The 26,271-nt window shown below is 32.4% G+C and overlaps 1 long non-coding RNA gene across 1 annotated transcript; it reads left to right on the forward strand.

Annotated features, from left to right (window-relative positions):
- The first annotated feature begins 3,033 nt into the window (after positions 1-3,033).
- Positions 3,034-26,001, forward strand: LOC143063694 (uncharacterized). Its single transcript, XR_012975078.1, has 4 exons — positions 3,034-3,197; positions 5,533-5,627; positions 9,890-9,971; positions 25,755-26,001. It is a non-coding gene; the product is annotated as an uncharacterized LOC143063694 (long non-coding RNA).
- Positions 26,002-26,271: the final 270 nt, after the last annotated feature.

Raw genomic sequence — 26,271 nt, forward strand, 5'->3', positions numbered from 1 at the left:
ACTAGGACCCCCCATGAGGGGCCTCAATAGTTGTCTGAAAAATCTGACTTGTAACTATTTATTTGCTGTAACTCACCGTCTTCTTCTTTAATGAGAAAGGTAAATATACTAGATATAATAACTAGAGGTGTAATGAGATGATAAAAGCTGTATTTTTCTCTCTCTTCTTGACAGCATTCATGTACGTTTAGGCAATAAATGTTACCAACAGATTGTAGGTATTCATATGGGCACCAACTGCGCCCCTTTAAGACCAAACTTGTTCATATACTGTTGTGAATTACAGTAAATGGTCAAAATCAGTCAAAAGCCCTCCTAAATTCCATTTCAATAAGTTCAACAACACCTACCGTCATCATGATGATTTTTTTTTCGCCAAATTACAACAATCAGAGCCCTCGTGAAATATGAATCTTCTTGGGTGAATCTTCATATCTCCCTCAGACACGGGAAATAAATGTATAATATTAAAAATAAATTCCAATGAATACCTGTATAATTTTAATGGCTCTTAAAATTCTCTTTGTCCGTTGCAGTAAAATTTTGGCATAGCAAGAAAAAATTCAAGAGGCCATAAAGCAAATTGATAGTTGTATGACCCACAAAGCAAAAATTATTGTTGTATGACACAACACAGCAAAGGTGATTGTTGTGTGACGCCAAAAAGTCGGAATTCGGATTGGATATTTGAAAATAAACTTTCAGATTTTAGCTTCAGCGCAATCGGGTAGCTTTAAATCTAAGCATATGATTTATAAAAAAAAGGGGTGAGTTCCCTCTGCACTCAACACAAAAAAGAAAAAAAAATCATAACACATTTGTTCCGTTTAAAACGGGGTGATGGTCAAGTGATAGGAAAAATAGTTAAGCCTCGCAAAATGTTCACGTGTGACTGTCTATCCCAAGTCGGGAGCATTGTCAGCTAGGGAATGACTTTAGTTAATCAGAAAGTTTATGTCCTTATTAGGAAATGAGGTGTGGGAGGCAGATATAGTTGATAGTCTCTCTTTCAATCAGTTTAATTGAGGTCTGGAGCTGGCATGTCAGTTAACTGCTAGTAGTCTGTTGATATTTATGTATTATTGTCATTTTATTTATTTTCTTTTGTTACATCTTCTGACATGGGACTCGGACTTCTCTTGAACTGAATTTTAGTGTGCGTATTGTTATGCATTTACTTTTCTACATTGGCTAGAGGTATGGGGGAGGGTTGAGATCTCATAAACATGTTTAACCCCGCCGCAATTTTGCGCCTGTCCCAAGTCAGGAGCCTCTGGCCTTTGTTAGTCTTGTATGATTTTTTATTTTAGTTTCTTGTGTATAATTCGGAGTTTAGTATGACGTCCATTATCACTGTACTAGTATACATATTTTTTAAGGGGCCAGCTGAAGGACGCCTCCGGGTACGGGAGTTTCTCGCTACATTGAAGACCCATTGGTGGCCTTCTGCTGTTGTCTGCTCTATGGTCGGGTTGTTGTCGCTTTCACACATTCCCCATTTCCTTTCTCAATTTTATCTCGGTTGAAATTATCCACAATATTTCAAGATTCAGGTCGATTCACAAGTTGACATATTGTAAACAGAAAATATACAAAACTTGCCAAATTTTGAAAATAGCATTTCGCTTAAATGATCTTAAATAATTAACTTAGATAAGACAGTCAGAAGAAAAACATGAGAAGTAAGTGAAGACGCGTATATGTGTTTGTGTGCCATGATCGGGTTTGAAAATCGAGAAATACCGCTGAATAACTATTTTCAAACATCGTAGTTATTTAAAGAAAACACTAGAATGAATGCGTACAATGCAGCTATATCAATTCGCTGCAAAATGACATTACGCAGAAAGTTTTCAGAAATCACTCAGACATAACAGACAGTAGTTTTAATGTTTTGTTGTTGTTTGTTGTGTTTTAAAAAAACAAGCCTCATAAAGAGTCTCCTTACACAAAGATGAGGGTGGTAAAGAGTTATTTTCGTGCAACGTTTTCGGCCTTTTTATTTCAAGTGTTTTCGTGTTTTGATATTTTATTTCTCGTTCTCTCGTGATTGGTTAGACGCGCGTGCTTCGTGTTTCCCATATTTATTTTCCGTGTTTCGTGTCGGTACTCTTAGTTTCTCGTGCTTGTCTCGCATTTTATTAAAAAGTAAACCAGTACTAAATTCAAAGTCATCCCGGAGATTGTTTTAAATTATGTGTTCCCAGGATATTAACTACTATCAGAGGCGGATTTAGCGGGGGGGGGGGGGGGGGGGGGGGCAGGGGGCCCGGGCCTTTTGGGAAAAAATGTGATTACTTATATAGGGAATCATTGATCAAAGCGTGACTGGAGCGGGCCCCATCTTAGGTCAGTCAGTGGGCCCCCACTTATGTAAATTTCTGGATCCGTCACTGACTATCAAAATACTATGCATAATATTTTTTTCTCAAATCAAATACAACTAGCGGACGCTGAAAGGTGCATGATCTTCAAGAACAGCTGAATAATAACTTTTAGTATTTATTTTCTTAATATTTACGATGTTATTTCTCGTGCTTCGTTTTACCCGATTTTTATTTTCCGTGCAACTTTTTTGCGATTTTTTTCACGTGTTTCCCGTGTTTTAAGAGCTCCCCTTTTACCAACCTCTTAAATTTGATCCCCTTTCTGTTTAGAAAAATTCTTACAAAATCAAATTGTGTCAGGAAATAATATTTAAAATTATGATTGTTTCTCTGTAGATTCAAATCTGGTTGCCGTTATGAAATCTAGATATCAGGTGTACGTCTCTTAAGGACAAATTCGCCTGTTAGACCTCGATAGGTATATACATGTATATGCTATTAAAAATAAATAATAAATAAATGAAAAAAAAACGCTTCTTGAGTATATAGATTTTAAATGAATGTTCGTTCTTTATTATAATTTGTCCTTAAGTTACATTATCATGCTCAATTTGAGATCGATATTTAATTGATCAACAAGGCTTTGGTCGAATGAATTTGTGAGTTGTTTTCGTGTCGAGGGTGTGTCTTGTTTTGTTGGTTCTCATTGGTTTGATGTTTTATGACCCTCAATTATTGACCAGTGGAAAACTTCCCGCTGAAATGTTTAAGAAAAAAAACCTTTCTCTTTAGACGAACAAGTCGGACATATTTTTAGAGAAGAAAAAGACTTAATGTACTCTTCGAAGCTTTTTAAGCCACACATAAAAGGTATATATTTCCCCAGATTATTTTTTTTATGGATCAAAACACGACTTATAAAATCTGCTCTCATACATTTGGGGTACGTACGAGACAGATCATCAGACGTTCAAACTATTTTATATATTTATATATAAGATCAATAGATGTCCCTTTCCTAAACATCCATTTTTTTCTATACCAAGTTTCTGCTATTTAGGACATTTGAAATAAGTCATGATGCAAGCCGAAGGACAAGCAATTTATCATTGAACAATTTAAAACTTTTCAAATCGAATGAACCTTTGTCAACGGTCAAGGTCAAAGTAATTGAAATTTACCTTATCCGAGATTCTATAAAGCTCATTGCGCATGCATCTTTTTAAATTTGAACCACAAATGTTACGTTGGACATCGAGGAACATCGATAGAAAATTCGAGAGTTAATGTCTTATTCACAAGGGAAACAGCATTTTCAAATCTGAAACAGACGAAAAACATTAAACGAAAAGTAAGTAAAAATGTGTCCATACATATTTTTAAAATGAACGAAACACAGGCCCTTGCTTCTGTTACAAAAAAGATTTTTCGTACGGATGTGGTTAGTAAACCCCACATTGACAGATGCCTATGGAACGAAAGTGTCATCATTATACGTCTTATAGTCTTATAATTAGGCTACACATGGAGAGATTTAATCCGCCTACAAAAGAGTAAGGTTCACCATAACCATTTGGCTAAAATGGCCGTATTTACACCACAAATTTTACTCTGAGTACAGACACGCCCATTGGCGGATCCAGGGGGGGGATTTCCAGGGGTTGAAACCCCCCTTTTTTTGGACGATCAATGCATTTGAATGGGGACATGTGGTTGGAACACCCCTTTTATCTTGGGTTAGGAACCCCCCTTTTATCCTAGGTTAGAAACCCCCTTTTTCAAATGGCTGGATCCACCACTGACACCTGTGCACATGCAAAAGTTTAAGACAAGGATGGCTGGACTTGGATAATTAATTTTTAAATGCATTTTATGGTTCAGAAAATTAAAAACTTTTCTTGATTTTGCTAGTACATTGGGGTAATTAGTTGAAAAAACGTGTTCTATGACCCGGCCAACCAACCAAGATGACCGCCATGGCTAAAAATAGTACCTAGAGGTAAAATCTAGATTTTTGCTTCTATCTCTGAAACCTTTAGCATTAAGAGCAAATCTGATAGGGAGTTAAATTGTTTATCAGGTCAAGATTTATCTGCCTTGAAATTTTAAAACAAATTGGACAACATGTTGTTGGGTTGCTGCACCTGAATTAGTAATTTTAAGGAAATTTTGCAGTTTTTGGTTATTATTTTGAATAATTTTATAGATAGAGATAAAATGTTTACATTAATAATGTTCAGCAAAGTAAGATCTACAAATAAGTCAAAATGACCAAAATTATCAGTTGAATTTTAATAATCTTTTTAAAAAAATCATCTCATCTGAAACTACTTTGACAATTTTAACAAAAATTGGCCACAATCATCATTGGGGTATCTAGTTTAAAAAATGTGTCTGATGACCCCACCCACCAACAAAGATGGCCAACATGGCTAAAAATTGTACATAGGGGTAAAATGTAGTTTTTGGCTAATATATCTGAAACCAAAGCATTATAATCAGGGCCTATGCAGTATGGGCTCATTGTTGAAGGCCGTACGGTGACCTATAGTTGTTAATGTCGGTGTCATTTTGGTCTTTTGTGGATCGTTGTCTCATTGGCAATCATACAACATCTTCTTTTTTATACATTAAGAGCAAATCTGACAGTAGGCAGATTGTTCATTAAGTCAAGATCTAACTGCCCTGAAATTTGAGACATATCAGGCAACCTGTTGTTTGGTTGCTGCCCTTGAATATAGAGTTGAATTCTTTGATTTGTCGTTTTTACCAGATGACGGCTGACAAATTGGACCTCGTAATTTTAGTATTATAGATGTGGGAAACACAACAAAATAATAGCAATATATAATTGAATTAATATTATGTTGACATTGACTGAACTAAATCTATGTTGATAGAGTACAGAAAAGCCTGAAAATAACTGAAATGAATAAAATATATAAAAAATGATGGATTTTGGAAAAAAGGGGGAGGGCTTAAAAAAATTGTCCTGTCCCCAAGTACCTATGGGCATTTCTACTTGTAATTTCAGATTATGATACACTGTATTACATCAAGTTTGATATTCTTTCACTCTATTTTAGCTCACTTTGTGAAAATATTGTGTGTCATGGAAAAGTCTTTGAAATACCTGTATGAATGAATACCGATTTGCTTTTAGTTTGAAGTTGGTCCTATATGATTTTTTTTGTGACTTTTTCAGCATCATTCAATGGCTAAACTGTGAGGGATATATGTAGAGTTTGGTAAATGAAACACCAAATTATAGCTATAGAGCAAGAGAGAGATACATTGTAGGTAAGTTTCAAACTAAGGGAGATAATTTAATTCATGAATAACATAAAAACACAACAGAATTGTTTTTTTGTTGTTGATTGACTATTTTTAGCTCACCTGACCTGAAAGGTCAAGTGAGCTTTTCTCATCACTTCGCCTCCGTCGTGCGTTCATTTTTTTTCAAAATCTTTTCCTCTGAAACTACTTGGCCAAATTTAACCACAATCATCATTAGGCCAACTAACCAAGATGGCAGCCATGGCTAAAAATAGAACATAGGGTCAAAATGTAGATTTTGGCTCATATCTCTAAAACCAAAGCATTCACAGCAAATCTGACCGAGATAAAATTGTTCATTAGGTGAAGATATATATATCTGACCTGAAATATTAAAACCAATCAGGCAACTCATTGTTGGGTTGCTGCCCCTGAATTGATCATTTTAAGAAAATTTTGCAGCTTTTGGTTATTTAATATCTTGAATATTTTTATAGAAGGAGATAAACTGTAAACAGCAATAATGTTCAGCAGAGTAAGATCTACAAATAAGTTAACATGACCAAAATGGTCAATTGACCCCTTAAGGAGTTATTGTGATTTATAGTAAGTTTTCAACCATTTTTACAAAATATTTTCCACTGTAACTACTGAGCCAAGTTTGTTAATAGATACAGAAAATTTTAAGTAGCAAGAATGTTCAGTAAAGTAAGATCTACAAACACATCACCATCACCAAAACACAAGTTTGTCATGAATCCATCTGTGCCCTTTGATCACCTAGCTTGCTTGCTATGTTTGTTTGGAAAAGCTGTAAATGTTGAAACCTGCTGCACTAAGTGCACTTGTTTGCACCTGTCCTAAGTCTGGAACCTGGAGTCGATTTTTTTGTTGATTTCACAAAAAAATTTACAACTAAGATTGATCGTAACTCATGAACAATTCTGTATACTTACAATTTATCTTAGTCGCAAGTTTTTTGTGAAATCTACTCCTGTTGTTTAGTGGTTGTCTTTTGTTGATGTGGTTTATGAGTGTTTCTCGATTCTCGTTTTTAATGAGCCTGTAGAAAACTCAACATAGGGATAGTGATGGGTGGCGGCAGTGTTAACTAACTTCTTAAAAGTTTTATATTTTAGAAGGTGGAAGACCTGCATGCTTCATATTTTGTATATAAATGCCTTACCTATGTTATGAAGTTTCCGTCTTGTCTATCCTTGACTTTATTTTCATGGTTCAGTTACTATTTGAAAACATTTTTTTCTATGTTAATTTCACTCTTGTTATGTGTTATGGATAACTATATTTAGTATGTGCATACCTTGCAAGGTATTCATTTTTTATTTTGTAGCCCAGATTTGTTTTTATGCCCCACCTACGATAGTAGAGGGGCATTATGTTTTCTGGTCTGTGCGTCCGTTCGTCCGTCTGTTCGTTCGTTCGTCTGTTCGTCCGTCTGTCCCGCTTCAGGTTAAAGTTTTTGGTCAAGGTAGTTTTTGATGAAGTTGAAGTCCAATCAACTTGAAACTTAGTATACATGTGCCCTATGATATGATCTTTCTAATTTAAATGCCAAATTATAGTTTTGACCCCAATTTTACAGTTCACTGAACATAGAAAATGATAGTGCAAATTTCAGGTTAAAGTTTTTGGTCAAGGTAGTTTTTGATAAAGTAGAAGTCCAATCAACTTGAAACTTAGTATACATGTTCCCTTTGATAAGATCATTCTAATTTTTATGCCAAATTAGAGAATTTATTCCAATTTCACGGTCCACTAAACATAGAAAATGATAGTGTGAGTGGGGCATCTGTGTACTGTGGACACATTCTTGTTTCTCTATCGATTTATGAATTTTGAACAGCGGTATACTACTGCTGCCTTTATTCATGCCCGTCAGACAGTTTTCACTCGACCTTGACTTCATTTCATGGATCAGTAAAGAAGGTTAAGTTTTGGTAGTCAAGTCCATATCTCAGATACTATAAGCAATTATGGTCTAGTATATTTGGTGTATGGAAGGATAGTAAGGTGTACGTCTCCAACTGGCAGGTGTTATCTGACCTTGACCTCATTTTCATGGTTCAGTAGTTATAGTTAAGTTTTATGTTGTTTTTTTGTCGAGCCTGCAATTTTAGTTGCAGAAAGCTGGACATAGGGATAGTGATACAGCTGCGGAGGAGTTAACTCGATCATATATAACTTCTTAACAGCTTTATATTTTAGAAGGTGGAAGACCTGGATGATTCATACTTTGTACATAGATGCGTTATGTTACGAAGTTTCCGTCTGTCACAAATCCATTGTCTTTGACCTCATTTTCATGGTTCAGTGACTACTTGAAAAAAAGTTTTTTTGTAATGTTAATTTTCTCTTATTATGAGTAATAGGATAACTGTATTTGGTATGTCTGTACCTTGTAAGGTCCTCATGCCAGTCAGACAGTTTTCACTTGACCTCGACTGCATTTTATTGATCAGTGAACAAGGTTGAGTTTTGGTGGTCAAGTCCATATCTCAGATACTATAAGCAATAGGTCTAGTAAATTTGGTATATGGAATGATTGTAAGGTGTACATGTCCAACTGGCAGGTGGCATCCGACAATGACCTCATTTTCATGGTTCAGTGGTTTATAGTTTTTGTCTGTTGTTCATATACTGTATGCAATAGGTCTACTATATCTGGTATATGGAATGATTGTAGGGTGTGCATGTCCAACTGGCAGGTGTCATCTGACCATGACCTCATTTTCATGTTTCAGTGGTCAAAGTTAAGTTTTTGAGATTTGGTCTTTTTCTTGTACTATATGCAATAGATCTACTTTATTTGGTGTGTGGAAATATTTTATGAAGTACATGTCAGTATCACAGGTTTTATTTGACCTTGATCTCATTTTTACTGTTCATATTTGCTCGGTGTTTTTGTGTTCTGGTCTGTTTTTTTTTTTTTTAAATATAAGCAATAGGTCAACTATATTTGTTGTATAGAAGGATTGTAGACTAGGTGTACATATCCAACTGGCATGATTCATCTGACCTTGACCTCATTTTCATGGCTCATTGGTCAATATGTTTAGTTTCTTGGTTTAGTCCATCTGTTTCTTAAAAACTACAAGCAATCGGTCAACTATATTTAGTGAATCGAATGATTGTAAGGTGTACAAAATTTCTCGTTTTTATATAGATTAGACTTGGTTTTCCCATTTGAATGGTTTTAACCCTTTTTGATTTTTTAACCCTGTATGCTAACATTCCCATGAAAATTTTAAAATTGTTTGTACGCACATTGAACGACAAATTTATGTGACGTATAAAATTTTCTGACGTCAGACACTCAATAAATGTGTTCGTAGATAGTAGATGTTTTTGTGTTCTGTTAAATTGTTCCTTTTAAAATTGTTAAACGATGATGACTGATGTACCCATATTTTGACTATTATATTTATTGTGTCTGTTTATTTAACGCATCAATGTAAAAATATCGGAAATTGATGAGACTGTCATTAAAGTGAGAGGGTTAGCGCTATAGAACCAGGTTTAATCCACCATTTTCTACATTTGAAAATGCCTGTACCAAGTCAGGAATATGACAGTTTTTGTCCATTCGTTTTTGATGCGTTTTGTTATTTGATTTTGCCATGTGATTATGGACTTTCCCAATTGATCTTCCTCTAAGTTCAGTATTTTTGTGATTTTACTTTTTACACAAGCAATTTGTGGGGCCCTTTATAGGTTGGTGTTTGGTGTTTGGTGTGAGCCAAGGCTCCATGTTAAGGCTGTACCTTGACCTATAATGGTTTACTTTTATTGTCTCATTGGCACTCATACCATATCTTCCTATATCTATATCTATGTATTTCTCGTTTGGTTTATATGACCTTGCCCTTATTTTCTTGGATCATGTTAAGTTTATGTGATAGTTGTATTAAAAGCTTTATATCAGAACTATCAACATAATATCAATGGTTAGAAAAGAAGGCGAGACACTTCAGCGTGTGCACTCTTGTTTTTTTTTTTTTTTTTTATAGATTAGACCTTTTGTTGTCCATTTAAATTTAGTGGCAAAAACCAAGAATTGTTTTTTCCTTCAAAATATATTGTTAACCCCTCCCCCCTTTTCCAAGATTCCATCTTGATTATAAACATCCTTGAATTAATCAAATGATTTCAAGAAACATCTGAATACTTATAATGGCTTTGTAAAGAGAGTACATTTGAATTAGAAAATTCATTGATTGCTACATCCTGTTTTGTTAATAAGGAACTTGCTTAATTACTGTTTTTAGATGGAATTTGAACAAGCAGAATAACAGATTGACAAATGAAGAGACAGAAAGTCTTAAAGGAAAGCAATTTGGTTGAGGAATGGTAAGTATATATAGTGGTTACATTTTTATTAAGCAAGGAAGAAATAATTTCATAATGATTGAAAACCTGAGTTATCTCCCATATTTAAAGTTTGTCCAAATACATTTTTACTAAAAATAGGGGAAGTGAGAAAAGATCGTTTTACAGTAATAATATTCTATATATAATAGATAAAATAGTGTTATTGTTAATATGCTTGTTTCAAATCAGGAACCCAGGTATAGTTGTTATATTTCGTCTAAACTAATTGTGATTCCTCTTGTTTCTTAGAAATTGGTAAGGCCAAATAAAAAAAGAAGTGTGTTTCATATTATGGTACGACACCCTATTTTTCGAGCTTAAAAATAGCCTACCCTGAAGTTTATTTTGTTATTTTACAATGAGCACTGTTAAAAGTCAGAATGTCCCTCCCATATCTCAATGTTTATTATTTTTGGCCTAGTGGAAGTTCTCAGATAATCTCTGGATTTCTCAACTTGTCTAATTTACAGCTTGATAAAATCTGCAGTTATTATTAATGAATTTCCGGCTCTCCCTTGACACCATTTGTGAGTATAGTTATGAGGAAATGATGGTAGTCCGTGGGAGGTGGACAATAAATGGCTGACATGTGTTAAGAGACTGCCATATCTCTTGCACATAAAAGACACCCTTTGAAGATTTCGAAAAAAGAGCAGGCTAATGCCACTACAAAGCAGCACTCGCACCCACAAAGTGTAAAGGGATTTATATAAGTTGCAATAACTTGTTTCCCAATCCACTATAAATAAATATGTTTAAATTAAATATTAATGATCTCAGATATGTTGACCACCAGATGTGTTTTAATTTTATAAACTATGTATTCATGAATAAAGCATGGATGCAACCATTTCCTGCTAATTCAGCTTTTCGGTAGATGGAAGCTTCAGGTCTTGTACACCAGGATGTTATTAGTATGACAACAATCCAAAATTTATTTATCAGTTGTAAAGCTGATATTGCTGTAAATTGTACTCTCAACCTTTAGGTAGGTGCACAAAATTCAATCAAAAAATTAATAACAGTGATATGTTTTAAAAGGTTTTGAGAATTAATTTTAAGGTTAAATCTATGATTGTAAAGCACAACACCATAATGTTAAAAAGTTCAGTGTAGCATAATTTTGCTTGACCGTGTTTACAATCTGTTTCAAAGCAAGATAGATTGTAACCTTTGGTTAGCAAAACATAAGAAAACATAAGCATGGCATTGATTAACATAGCAGCTGCACCAAAATAACACTACTAATAGCATGTATAAGCATAAAAACTTAAATGCTATGCTGACTTGCTGATCTTATGGTTGTTCTTATTCTCTCAATTTCTGGTAAATTTAATTTTAATTGACACAAATTGATAAATTGATTGTTTTCTGAGTGCTTGTTTCCTAACCTGTCCTATAAGATTTACAAAAAAATATCACAAAATTTCTTCCCAATTTTTTTCATTTTTCACCAGGATCTTCAACAGTTCATGCTTCAATGATTCCCTATATAATCAACCAAATTTTTCCCATGAAAGGGGAGGCCCAGCCCCCCCCCCCCCTGGATCTGCCTATGGAAAGTGTAATATAAAGTTGGACTTTGCATTCAAATGGAAGAAAAACTTGACTTCAGGATAACATGTTTTAATACATCAATGATATAATTGTTATTTATGATGTTTATTTGTGTATAATCTTTCTTTTTTGCAGTCTGATTTAAACCAACCCCACCATCCACTTGCAGTAGGGTCTGGTTTTAATCAGACTCTCTTTGTAGCAGATTGTACTTCACACAACAGAACCATAAGCTCCATTGGGGAGTAGCAAGTATTTTCTCTAAAGGAATTAATGAAAGTGTTCAGAATAAGATAAACAAATATTTTTTAGGTCAATATAATTTAACAAATTAAAGAAATTTTTGACTTTGCAATATAATTTAACAAATTTAAGAAAAGTTTGACTTTGCTATCAAATTTAGGAAAAAATTGACTTGGCAATCACATGTTTTAATATATATCCATGATATTATTGTTATTTATGATGTTTTTTGTGTGTAATCTTTCTTTTTTTGCAGTCTGATTAAAACCAGCCCCACCACCAACTTGCAGTAGGGGCTGGTTTTAATCAGACTCTATTTGTAGCAGATTCTTCTTCACACAACTGTACTAAGCTCCATTTGGGAGTAGCAAGTGTTGGCTCTCAAAGAATTAATGAAAGTGTTCAGAATAAATTAAAAACATATTTTTTAGGTCAATATAATTAAACAAATTAAAGAAAATTTTGACTTTGCAATATAATTTAACAAATTTAAGAAAAGTTTGACTTTACAATCAAATTTATGAAAAAATTGACTTGGCAATCACATGTTTTAGTATATATCCTTGATATTAATGTTATTTATGATGTTTTTTGTGTGTAATCTTTTTTTTTTGCATTCTGATTAAAACCAGCCCCACCATCAACTTACAGTAGGGGCTGGTTTTTAATCAGACTGTCTTTGTAGCAGATTGTTCTTCACACAACTTGACTCCATTTTGAGAGAAGCAAGTATTTTTTTAAGGAATTAATGAAAGTGTTCAGAAAGAATTAAAAATATATTTTTTAGGTCAATATAATTTAACAAATTAAAGAAATTTTTGACTTTGCAATATAATTTAACAAATCTAAGAAAAGATTGACTTTGCTATCAAATTTAAGAAAAAATTGACTTCGCAATCACATGTTTTAATACATCCATGATATTATTGTTATTTATGATGTTTTTTGTGTGTAATCTTTCTTTTTTTGCAGTCTGATTAAAACCAGTCCCACCACCAACTTGCAGTAGGGGCTGGTTTTAATCAGACTCTGTTTGTAGCAGATTGTTCTTCACACAACTGTACTAAGCTCCATTTGGGAGTAGCAAGTGATGGCTCCCAAAGAATTAATGAAAGTGTTCAGAATAAATTAAAAACATATTTTTTAGGTCAATATAATTTAACAAATTAAAGAAAATTTTGACTTTGCAATATAATTTAACAAATTTAAGAAAAGTTTGACTTTGCAATCAAATTTATGAAAAAATTGACTTGGCAATCACATGTTTTAGTATATATCCATGATATTAATGTTATTTATGATGTTTTTTGTGTGTAATCTTTCTTTTTTGCAGTCTGATTAAAACCAGCCCCACAATCAACTTACAGTAGGGGCTGGTTTTAATCAGACTGTCTTTGTAGCAGATTGTTCTTCACACAACTTGACTCCATTTGAGAGTAGCAAGTATTTTTTTAAAGGAATTAATGAAAGTGTTCAAATAAATTAAAAACATATTTTTTAGGTCAATATAATTAAACAAATTAAAGAAAATTTAGACTTTGCAATTTAATTTAACAAATTTAAGAAAGATCGACTTTGCAATCAAATTTAAGAAAAAATTGACTTGGCAATCACATGTTTTAATACATCCATGCTATTATTGTTATTTATGATGTTTTTTTGTGTGTAATCATTCTTTTTTAGCTCACCTGGCCCGAAGGGCCAAGTGAGCTTTTCTCATCACTTGGCGTCCGTCGTCCGTCGTCCGTCGTCGTCCGTCGTCCGTCGTCCGTCGTCCGTCGTCGTCCGTCGTCGTTAACTTTTACAAAAATCTTCTCCTCTGAAACTACTGGGCCAAATTAAACCAAACTTGGCCACAATCATCATTGGGGTATCTAGTTTAAAAAATGTGTGGCGTGACCCGGCCAACCAACCAAGATGGCCACCACAGCTAAAAATAGAACATAGGGGTAAAATTCAGTTTTTGGCTTATAACTCAAAAACCAAAGCATTTAGAGCAAATCTGACATGGGGTAAAATTGTTTATCAGGTCAAGATCTATCTGCCCTGAAATTTTCAGATGAATCGGATAACCCGTTGTTGGGTTGCTGCCCCTGAATTAGTAATTTTAAGGAAATTTTGCTGTGTTTGGTTATTATCTTGAATATTATTATAGATATAGATAAACTGTAAACAGCAATAATGTTCAGCAAAGTAAGATCTACAAATAAGTCAACATGACCGAAATGGTCAGTTGAGACCTTTAGGAGTTATTGCCCTTTATAGTCAATTTTTAACCATTTTTCGTAAATCTTAGTAATCTTTTACAAAAATCTTCTCCTCTGAAACTACTGGGCCAAATTAAACCAAACTTGGCCACAATCATCATTGGGGTATCTAGTTTAAAAAATGTGTGGCGTGACCCGGCCAACCAACCAAGATGGCCACCACAGCTAAAAATAGAACATAGGGGTAAAATTCAGTTTTTGGCTTATAACTCAAAAACCAAAGCATTTAGAGCAAATCTGACATGGGGGTAAAATTGTTTATCAGGTCAAGATCTATCTGCCCTGAAATTTTCAGATGAATTGGACAACCTGTTGTTGGGTTGCTGCCCCTGAATTGGTAATTTTAAGGAAATTTTGCTGTTTTTGTTTCTTATCTTGAATATTATTATAGATATAGATAAACTGTAAACAGCAATAATGTTCAGCAAAGTAAGATCTACAAATAAGTCAACATGACCGAAATGGTCAGTTGACCCCTTTAGGAGTTATTGCCCTTTATAGTCAATTTTTAACCATTTTTCTTAAATCTTAGTAATCTTTTACAAAAATCTTCTCCTCTGAAACTAAAGGTCCAAATTAAACCAAACTTGGCCACAATCATCATTGGGGTATCTAGTTTAAAAAATGTGTGGCGTGACCCGGCCAACCAACCAAGATGGCCACCACAGCTAAAAATAGAACATAGGGGTAAAATTCAGTTTTTGGCTTATAACTCAAAAACCAAAGCATTTAAAGTAAATCTGACAGTAGTAAAATTGTTTATCAGGTCAAGATCTATCTGCCCTGAAATTTTCAGATGAATCGGACAACCCATTGTTGGGTTGCTGCCCCTGAATTGGTAATTTTAAGGAAATTTTGCTGTTTTTGGTTATTATCTTGAATATTATTATAGATAGAGATAAACTGTAAAATGCAATAAATGTCGGCAAAGTAAGATCTACAAATAAGTCAAAATGACCGAAATGGTCAGTTGACCCCTTCAGGAGTTATTGCCCTTTATAGTCAATTTTTAACCATTTTTCGTAAATCTTAGTTATCTTTTACAAAAATCTCCTCTGAAACTTAATACTGGGCCAAGTTCATTATAGATTGAGATAATTGTAAGCAGCAAGAATGTTTAGTAAAGTAAGATTTACAAACACAATTTTGTCATGAATCAATCTTCGTCCTAAAGTTTAATATTCACATAGACCAAGGTGAGCGACACAGGCTCTTTAGAGCCTCTAGTTGCAGTCTAATTAAAACCAGCCCCACCATCAACTTGTAGTAGGGGCTGGTTTTAATCAGACTGTCTTTGTAGCAGATTGTTCTTCACACAACTGGACTAAGCTCCATTTGGAAGTTCAGCAAGTATATTGGCTGTAAAGGAATTAATGAAAGTGTTAAGAATTAAGTATAAAGATACTTTTAGGCCAATACAATTTTACAAATTATAAAAATTTTGACTTTGCAATATAATTTAACAAATTTAAGAAAAGATTGACTTTGCTATCAAATTTAAGAAAAAATTGACTTCGCAATCACATGTTTTAATACATCCATGATATTATTGTTATTTATGATGTTTTTTGTGTGTAATCTTTCTTTTTTTGCAGTCTGATTAAAACCAGCCCCACCACCAACTTGCAGTAGGGGCTGGTTTTAATCAGACTCTGTTTGTAGCAGATTGTTCTTCACACAACTGTACTAAGCTCCATTTGGGAGTAGCAAGTGTTGGCTCTCAAAGAATTAATGAAAGTGTTCAGAATAAATTAAAAACATATTTTTTAGGTCAATATAATTAAACAAATTAAAGAAAATTTTGACTTTGCAATATAATTTAACAAATTTAAGAAAAGTTTGACTTTACAATCAAATTTATGAAAAAATTGACTTGGCAATCACATGTTTTAGTATATATCCTTGATATTAATGTTATTTATGATGTTTTTTGTGTGTAATCTTTTTTTTTTGCATTCTGATTAAAACCAGCCCCACAATCAACTTACAGTAGGGGCTGGTTTTAATCAGACTGTCTTTGTAGCAGATTGTTCTTCACACAACTTGACTCCATTTGAGAGTAGCAAGTATTTTTTTAAAGGAATTAATGAAAGTGTTCAGAATAAATTAAAAACATATTTTTTACGTCAATATAATTAAACAAATTAAAGAAAATTTAGACTTTGCAATTTAATTTAACAAATTTAAGAAAGATCGACTTTGCAATCAAATTTAAGAAAAAATTAACTTGGCAATCACATGTTTTAATACATCCATGCTATTATTGTTATTTATGATGTTTTTTTGTGTGTAATCATTCTTTTTTGCAGTCTAATTAAAACCAGCCCCACCATCAACTTGTAGTAGGGGCTGGTTTTAATCAGACTGTCTTTGTAGCAGATTGTTCTTCACACAACTGGACTAAGCTCCATTTGGAAGTTCAGCAAGTATATTGGCTGTAAAGGAATTAATGAAAGTGTTAAGAATTAAGTATAAAGATACTTTTAGACCAATACAATTTTACAAATTATAAAAATTTTGACTTTGCAATATAATTTAACAAATTTAAGAAAAGATTGACTTTGCTTTCAAATTTCAGAAAAAATTGACTTGGCAATCACATGTTTTAATACATCCATGATATTATTGTTATTTATGATGTTTTTTGTGTGTAATCTTTCTTTTTTGCAGTCTGATTAAAACCAGCCCCACCATCAACTTGCAGTAGGGGCTGGTTTTAATCAAACTCTCTTTGTAGCAGATTGTTTTCACACAACTGGACTAAGCTCCATTTGGGAGTAGCAAGTGTTGGCTCTCAAAGAATTAATGAAAGTGTTCAGAATATATATTTTTAGGTCAATATAATTTAAAAAATTTAAGAAAAGTTTGACTTTACTATCAAATTTAAGAAAGAATTGACTGCACAATCACATGTTTTAATACATCCATGATATTAATGTTATTTATTTATGATGTTGTTTTGTGTGTAATCTTTCTTTTTTGCAGTCTGACTAAAACCAACTCTACCATCAACTTACAGTAGGGGCTGGTTTTAATCAAACTCTCTTTGTAGCAGATTGTTTTCACACAACTGGACTAAGCTCCATTTGGGAGTAGCAAGTGTTGGCTCTCAAAGAATTAATGAAAGTGTTCAGAATAATTTAAAAACATATTTTTTAGGTCAATTTAATTTAATAAATTAAAGAAAGATTGACTTTGCAATCAAATTTAAGAAAAAAATGACTTTGCAATCACATGTTTTAATACATCCATGATATTAACGTTATTTATGATGTTTTTGTGTGTGTAATCATTCTTTTTTGCAGTCTGATTAAATCAAGCCTCACCATCAACTTGCAGTAGGGGCTGGTTTTAATCAGACTCTTTGTAGCAGATTGTTCTTCACACAACTGTGCTAAGCTCCATTTGGGAGTAGCAAGTGTTGGCTCTCAAAGAATTAATGAAAGTGTTCAGAATAAATTAAAAACATATTTTTTAGGTCAATATAGTTTAACAAATTAAAGAAAATTTTGACTTTGCAATATGATTTAACAAATTTAAGAAAGATTGACTTTGCTATCAAATTTAAGAACAAATTGACTTTGCAATCACATGTTTTAATACATCCATGATATTAATGTTATTTATGATGTTTTTTTGTGCATAATCTTTCTTTTTTGCAATCTGACTAAAACCAGCCCCACCATCATCAACTTACAGTAGGGGCTGGTTTTAATCAGACTGTCTTTGTAACAGATTGTTCCTTACACAACTGGACTAAGCTCCATTTTGGAGTAGCAGGTGTTGGCTCTAAAGGAATTAATGAAAGTGTTTAGAATAAAATAAAAACATATTTTTAGGTCAATATTATTTAACAAATTAATTATGACTTTGCAATATAATTTTACAAATTAAAAAGTTTTGACTTTGCAATAATAATTAACAAATTTACAGAGCTCCACATAAGCTGCGTATTTGCGTGATCACGCAGTATAAATAATTAAACACCCAATGCAATTGCCCATTGCAGGGTTCAATAACCCAATTAATTCAAAGGAAAACCCAATTATATGCCAAAACCATGAGTTTTCAACGCTTTTATTCTCTATCTTTTGCGTTATTCACCCTTAACGGTTTATAGTCTTCACGTAATTCTATTTTTATACTAGCTTTCAATACATATGTAACGACCTTTAACCCCACTGACAATTTGCGTCTGTGTCCATACTTGTTCTATTTTTATAATATATATAATTGGAAATGTCCTTTCGTTCTAAAAATAGAGCCCTGCATCAAGTAGCTGAAATGGGTCCCCGTTGGAATTTTCTATTGCTCAAAAGGTACACATGTTTATGAAAACATTTCAATCTTGTCAGCATTTATCCAATTAGCGTGTATGGTTCATTTTCAAAAAATGTCGAATTTTCAGTACACCCATGCTAAAAGTTTTATTTCTAATGGAAATTTCAGTTGTAATGGTTTAAATGAAAGCTTGTCGGATTTGTGATTCAGAACATTAATAATAAACAAACCTTACATATATTTTGATCAGATTAAACTGCATTTAAGGCTGATTTTGGGGGTATTTGTGTGCGTACATTGTCAGAAAAACACATTTCAAATGATTTTTTTCCGATTTTCTGATCGCCTTGATATCTGCAAAAGGGACTTTTTAAGAACGTTAATTATAATTCTAACGAAAAATCGTAGCTTCTTTATCATTGTATGTAACAGATTATCTACAAACTAAATTCAATCAGCGTACAGGAGGTTCATGTCTATCCTGTTACCGCTACTTAAATCAGTCGTTAAATTATTCTCCCTATGAATATTGAATCAGTCAGTGTTGATTTCAAAAATGCAAAGTAATCTTTACATTTAAAACGCCTCGTTTCTTGAACGACAGTGTAGAGAAAAGAAATTTCAAGACATTAACTGAAAAAAATAGAGCGTACTTTTTTTCATGTCTATGCTGTTACCAACCTTTTTGATTAATTACACTAACAGTATGGTTGTAAAAAGTGCAATAACGTGTTGGAAACCAAATTCACAATAGAAAACCATAATCACTTCACCAAGGGGAGTAGTTATTTCACAACAGCAATCAAAAACGAAGAAATTTGTCTATCCTGTTATGTCTATCCTGTTACTATGGTTGCTATGGTTACAGTAACAGGATAGACAATTATAGACAAAAACGTCGTTAAATTTTTTATCTTAACATGTAGGTGGAAAACGAATGAAATATTTCATTGTTTGAACTCATCTTAAGGTTATAACGTCTTAATCTTCCCAATTAAGCATTTGCAGGTGCAATACTGATATCGGTAACAGGATAGACAAAAAGGTAACAGGATAGACTTTTATATAGTGATATATCAGAAACGTACGTTCCTGTTACCAACGAAATAAAGAGAAAAGTAAATTAACTTATGAGGGATTTACTTGATGTTGGGTTTATTTGAAAGGGTGGAAAAAGGCCGAACAATATAAATTGCTATCTTAGACTTGCATTACTGGTGGTAATTTTTACAACCTTTGAAAATCAATTTTTAGAGCCATTTTTCAGTACAACCTAGAAAATTGGCAAATAATCTATTATTTTACAAAATGAATATATATAGAAGTTTATTCTCTTGAAAACCATCTAATTGGTAACGTTAAACAAGCTTAACATTTTATCTAAACCTTTTCTTAATAACCCAAAATTTCTTTTGAAAATGGTAACAGGATAGACAAAATATTGTACCACCGATCAAAAAATGTTTCAAGATATTCTTGTATGACATCATTAAGATTGCATCTTTTAATATGTTGTTCTTAAAGTACTGTTTGTTTTGATCTGCTTATGTAGAGGGTTGTTTGAATAAGTAACTTTTAATAAATTTTTCAATTTCAAAATTCGACATTTTTTGAAAATGACCCGTATCATGTTGTCATATATATTTTTTTTAATTTCTCGGGATTTATCATTACATACAATAAGTTAAAAACGAAAGTTAATGTCTGGTAAAAATATTGAATAGAAGCATGTTTTCAGCTTCTTTTGAATAGCTGAGGAAAAGTTATGATGATAAAAGACTCAGTTAGTGTTTTTAGGAAGGGTCCATCGAATTCATGGGCGTACGTGTTTGCGTACCTTAACGAGAACATTACTAATAACGTCCCAGAAAAAAAATAAAATAGCCTTGCCAGACGTCATAATTATTTGGACTTATAATAATAATGGGGTTTGTCTAAAACGAAATCAGTTGGAAAAAGTGAAAAGCCAAATCAATTATGACATGATATGTAGTTGGAAAACATTTCTAATAAGGGACAACTTAACTCAGATTTATGTAAATTGAATTAAACAAAAACATTCAAGTATAATTTTAGTTTATATACTATTTTTTTCATTTTAGTTGAGTGAATACGCATATATCCGTTTTTTACAGTTTACATAAGTTGTGAGAAAATACAAAACTCAGAACGTTTGAAACAGGACACAGACACAAATTAAACGTACAATTGCTCGTCAGTGAATAAAACAGCTACATGTAGCACATATACAAAGAAAGAAACATATATTTTTTTAGATGGGAAAATATTCAATATTGTGTTGATGAAAAAAACCAATACATTAAGAAGCTTGGTGGTGAAAAACCCCAATTTGATATTTGCTTGAGGGGTGAATTAAAATTGAAAATCACCCAATTACATAAGAAAATGGTGGGTAAAAACACCAGTTTGTGAATTCTTATCTGGAGCTCTGAATTTAGCTTATAGCCTTAATTAATGTATCGGATGTTTCTTTGCTTGTGTCTGTACAGAAGCACATATATTAAATTGCTGATCTAATATATATTTAATTGATTAATTAAGGACATCCAAAGTAAAATGAACAGTTTAAAAAATAAATTATAAATAGTTGTGATTATACTCATTTATATTTGGAAAATTGCAACTTAGCTTTGAAAATTGGCATTAGACAACTTGTTTAGTTGCCAAAAAGGCTTTGTTGAAATCAATCCTACATCTTTTATCGATTAGACAGCAACCCAATTACTAAAAAAAATATGGTCTCAAACAATCGAAAATTAAGTGTCTTGTATAATATGTCAGCTTTGTTTAACCGTTATGGAATATATGTTTCACATATTATAAAGGATATGTTCCTTTTGTGGTAACTACAATCCCTTTTCTCGAATGTGACCTACCCAATTAGACTAATAGGTTTAATAAAATTAACGGTACCAATTTTCTTGCACCAGATGCGCATTTCGACAAAACATGTCTCTTCAGTGATGCTCGTGGCCAAAATATTTGACTAACATGGGCAACACGACGGGTGCCACATTTGAAGCAGGATCTGCTTACCCTTCTGGAGTACCTTAGATTACCCAAATTTTTGGTGGGGATGATGTTGCTTAGGTTTTTTTTTCTTAGCCATGGCGTTGTCAGTTTATTTTCGATTTATGCGTTTGAATGTCCATTTGGTATCTTCCGTCCCTCTTTTAAACACTAATTTAGAAAAAAAAGTGTATGAATCTAGCTGAGACTATCAAAGATCTTCATCATCAACAAGTTACTTAATTTAAAAAAGAAATGATTTCAGTTTTCAGAAACATGAAATGCAATATTTGGATGTCTGATTAATGATGAATTATAAGCAATTAAATAAATTTGAGATGTTATCTGGTGTTAATGGCCATATTTAATTATCCTATGTTAAGGGGAATATGTGCACTACATTATAAATTGGCAGAAAAATATTTGTATTCAAAAGTAAAATGTTTTAATGCAAATAAATATCAAATTATAAATTCAGAAATACATCTTACTTTCTAGCCATTTCTATACTAATATTTAACCTACAATCTAACAAACCTAACATTTTTTCTTTATCATTGGTCATTTCTAAGTTGTGATTTCTTTATTTCTGACTATTTTGCTGGTTAGAATGGTTTCCTTTATTTGATAGTCGAATCGTTGTCTTTAGTTTTATAAGAGTTTCCTAGTTATGTATTTCTGAAATTATTCATTGGTATTTTAAGAACTTTAAAAAAAATCTATTTTTGAATTATTAAAATTAATTAAATTGTCTCATTAGATTCATTAACAATTTGATGTTTTGTAATTATTTCTTGATAATATTACCATTGTAGTGCATATTATTCATCTGCTAAAATTGTCCAGATCCTTGTCCAATTTTTTCTTTTATTTGTTCAGTAGAGAATTTGGTGTTCATAGCAGCTCTTTTCTGGTTTCTGCTTTAAATTTTCAAATTTTAAATATCCAAATCTGAAATTTAATACAGATGAAAAAAAAAACAAACTTTGTCAAAATACTAATAAAGATATATATTTGCGCTAATTCTCCTTCTTTTCATGATCATTAAAAAATTGCTTGTAGCAGGTATTTTCACATATAATGAAATTTAAAATTATACTAAAAAAAAATTTAAAAAATGAGTAAGATCATAAAAAAAAACTTTTTTATGAAATTGAGCAGACATAATTTTTATTAAATAGAAATGCACTTGAAATTGAACTCCCTTTTGCTTAAGTTTGATGTTTAAGTTGCATATATGAAAGCAGAATTAGTTAAAAATCTAAATTTAATAGTTCCTTTCACCTCACCTGGCCTGAAGGGCCAAGTGAGCTTTTCTCATCACTTGGCATCCCTCGTCGTTAACTTTTACAAAAATCTTCTCTGAAACTACTGGGCCAAATTAAACCAAACTTGGCCACACTCATCATTGGGGTATCTAGTTTTAAAAATGGGTTTCGTGATTCGGCAAATCAAGATGGCCGCCATGGCTAAAAATAGAACATAGGGGTAAAATGTAAATTTTGGCTTATATCTCTGAAACCAAAGCATTTAGAGCAAATCTGACAAGGGGTAAAAAATCAGGTCAAGATCTATCTGCTGAGTTATTAACAGATGAACTGGGCAACTCGTTGTTAGGTTGCTGCCCCTGAATTGGTAATTTTAAGAACATATTGCAGTTTTATGTTATTTTCTTGAATTTTATTATAGATACAGATATACTATAAACAGCAATAACGTTTAGCGAAGTAAGATCTACAAATAAGTCACATGACCAAAATGGATGGATAGCTGCCCCTAAATTGGTAATTTGAAGGAAATTTTGCAGTTTTTGGTTATTTTCTTGAATTTTATTATATATAGAGATAAACTGTAAACAGCAATACTGTTCAGCAAAGTAAGATATACAAATGAGTCAACATTACCAAAATGGTCAGTTGACACCCTAAAGGAGTTATTGCCCTTTATAGTTTATTTGTTAAAAAAAAATCGTTAATTTTTGTAATCTTACTAAAATCCTCTCCTGAAACTACTATGACAAATTTAACCAAGCTGTCCATAATCATTATTAGGGTATGTATTAAAAAAAATGTGGCCGATGACCCTGCCCGCGAACCAAGATGGTTGCCCTGGCTACAAATAGTACATAGGTTAAAATGCAGCTTTTGGCTCATATCTCTTAAACCGAAGCATTTAGAGCAAATATGACAGTATAGAATTGTTCATTAGGTGAAGATCTATCTGCCCTGAAATTTTCAGACCATGCCGGCAATCCGTTTATAGGTTGCTTCCCCTGAATTGGTAATTTTAAGAAAATTTTGCAGTTTTTGGTTATTTTCTTGAATTTTATTATAGATAGATATAAGCTGTAAAGAGCAATAATGTTCAGCAAAGTAAGATATACAAATAAGTCAACATTACCAAAATGGTCAGTTAATCCCTTAAGGAGTTATTTACCTCTATAGTCAATTTATAACAATAAGCCTACTAAAATCCTTTCCTCTGAAAATTTATCAGGGTTATAACTTTTCAAGTGAGTCTTCCTGGTTAATCACCACTCTTCGCTACTATACTGTTTATTTTATTTTATTTGGTATTTTCCTCTCATCTTGTCATGTGTGTTTGTGTTATGTTATATAACTTTTGATGAACTTCTTTGTACCATTGTAATTTATGGTGTTTGAGAAATAATCTTGAATCTTGAATCTTGAAACTACAATGACATTTAACCAAGCTGTACACAATCATAATTAGGGTATTTAGTTTAAGGAATGTGTCCGATGACCCCGCCCGCGAACCAAGATAGCTGCCCTGGCTAAAAATAGTACATAGGGTAAAGTGCAGCTTTTGGCTCATATCTTTGAAACCAAAGCGTTTAGAGCAAATCTGACAGAATAGAATTATTCATTAGGTAAAGATCTATCGTCCATAAAATTTTCGGACCATTCCGGTAGCCCGTTGTTAGATGGCTTCCCTTGAATTTGTAATTTTAAGGAAATTTTGCAGTTTTTGGTTATCTTGAATTTTATTATAGATAGAGATAAACTAAGCAGCAATAATGTAAAGCAAAGAAAGACCTAAAATAAAAGATAAGTCTAACATTTATGTGCAGAAATTTAGAACTTTTAAAGGAATTAATGAAAGTGTTCAGAATAAATTAAAAACATATGTTTTAGGTCAATATAATTTAACAAATTAAAGAAAATTTTGACTTTGCAATGTAATTTAACAAATTTAAGAAAAGTTTGACTTCGCAATCACATGTTTTAATATATCCATGATATTAATGTTATTTATGATGTTTTTTTTGTGTGTAATCTTTCTTTTTTTGCAGTCTGATTCAAACCAGCCCCACCATCAACTTGTAGTAGGGGCTGATTTTAATCAGACTCTTTGTAGCAGATTGTTCTTCACACAACTGGACTAAGCTCCATTTGGGAGTAAAGGTGTTGGCTCTTAAGGAATTAATGAAAGTGTTCAGAATTAATTAAAAACATATTTTATAGGTCAATATAATTTAACAAATTAAAGAAAAGTTTGACTTCGCAATCACATGTTTTAATGTATCCATGATATTAATGTTATTTATGATTTTTTTTGTGTGTAATCATTCTTTTTTGCAGTCTGATTAAAACCAGCCCGCCCCACCATCAACTTGCAGTAGGGGCTGGTTTTAATCAGACTCTCTTTGTAGCAGATTGTTCTTCACACAACTGTGCTAAGCTCTATTTGGGAGTAGCAAGTGTTGGCTCTCAAAGAATTAATGAAAATGTTCAGAATAAATTAAAAACATATTTTTTAGGTCAATATAATTTAACAAATTAAAGAAAATTTAGACTTTGCAATTTAATTTAACAAATTTAAGAAAGATTGACTTTGCAATCAAATTTAAGAAAAAATTGACTTGGCAATCACATGTTTTAATACATCCATGCTATTATTGTTATTTATGATGTTTTTTTGTGTGTAATCTTTCTTTTTTGCAGTCTGATTAAAACCAGCCCCACCATCAACTTGTAGTCGGGGCTGATTTTAATCAGACTCTCTTTGTAGCAGATTGTTCCTTACACAACTGGACCAAGCTCCATTTGGGAAGAGCCAGTATTGGCTCTAAAGGAATTAATGAAAGTGTTAAGAATTAAATATAAATATATTTTTAGGTCAATATAATTTAACAATTTTGAGAAAAGTTTGACTTTCCAATAGAATTTTACAAATTTAAGACAAATTTTGACTTTGCAATCACATGTTTTAATACATCAATGATATTATTGTTATTTATGATGTTTTTTGTGTGTAATCTTTCTTTTTTGCAGTCTGATTAAAACCAGCCCCACCATCAACTTACAGAAGGGGCTGGTTTTAATCAGACTCTCTTTGTAGCAGATTTTTAAATTTTTAAAAGAAAGACTCCATCATAAAATACAACTCTGGAATTTAATTTGCTGTGATAGAATATAGACTACAAACACTAATGGATTCAGGGAACAAGCTGTGCAAGGGAAGAGACATATAAAGATCCAAAAGAAACAGATTCGGGAATATGTTGTGCAAAACAATAAGACTCAAGAATGTGGTTTGCTCAACAAACTTTAATTGAACAACAAAACAATAGAATATAACCAGTGCTGAAATAAAATTTATGGACTTTTTTATTCGTTTGCTATAAAATTGAAATGCGTGTGCTTAGCATTACAATGCTTGCAGTTTTATTTGAGCCCTGCCATTCTTAGACGTCTGTATACTCATTTTTGTCCAGTCTGCAACTTTTGTCCCAAAAAGCTCGACATAGGGTTAGTGATCCGGTGGCAGCGGTGTTAGCTAACTTTTTAAAAGCTTTATATTTTAGAAGACCTGCATGGATGCTTCATACTTTGTATATAGACGCCTTATGTTACGAAGTTTCTGTCTGTCACATGTCC

The sequence above is a fragment of the Mytilus galloprovincialis genome, chromosome 2, assembly GCF_965363235.1.
Source record: "Mytilus galloprovincialis chromosome 2, xbMytGall1.hap1.1, whole genome shotgun sequence".
Lineage (NCBI taxonomy): Eukaryota > Metazoa > Mollusca > Bivalvia > Mytilida > Mytilidae > Mytilus > Mytilus galloprovincialis.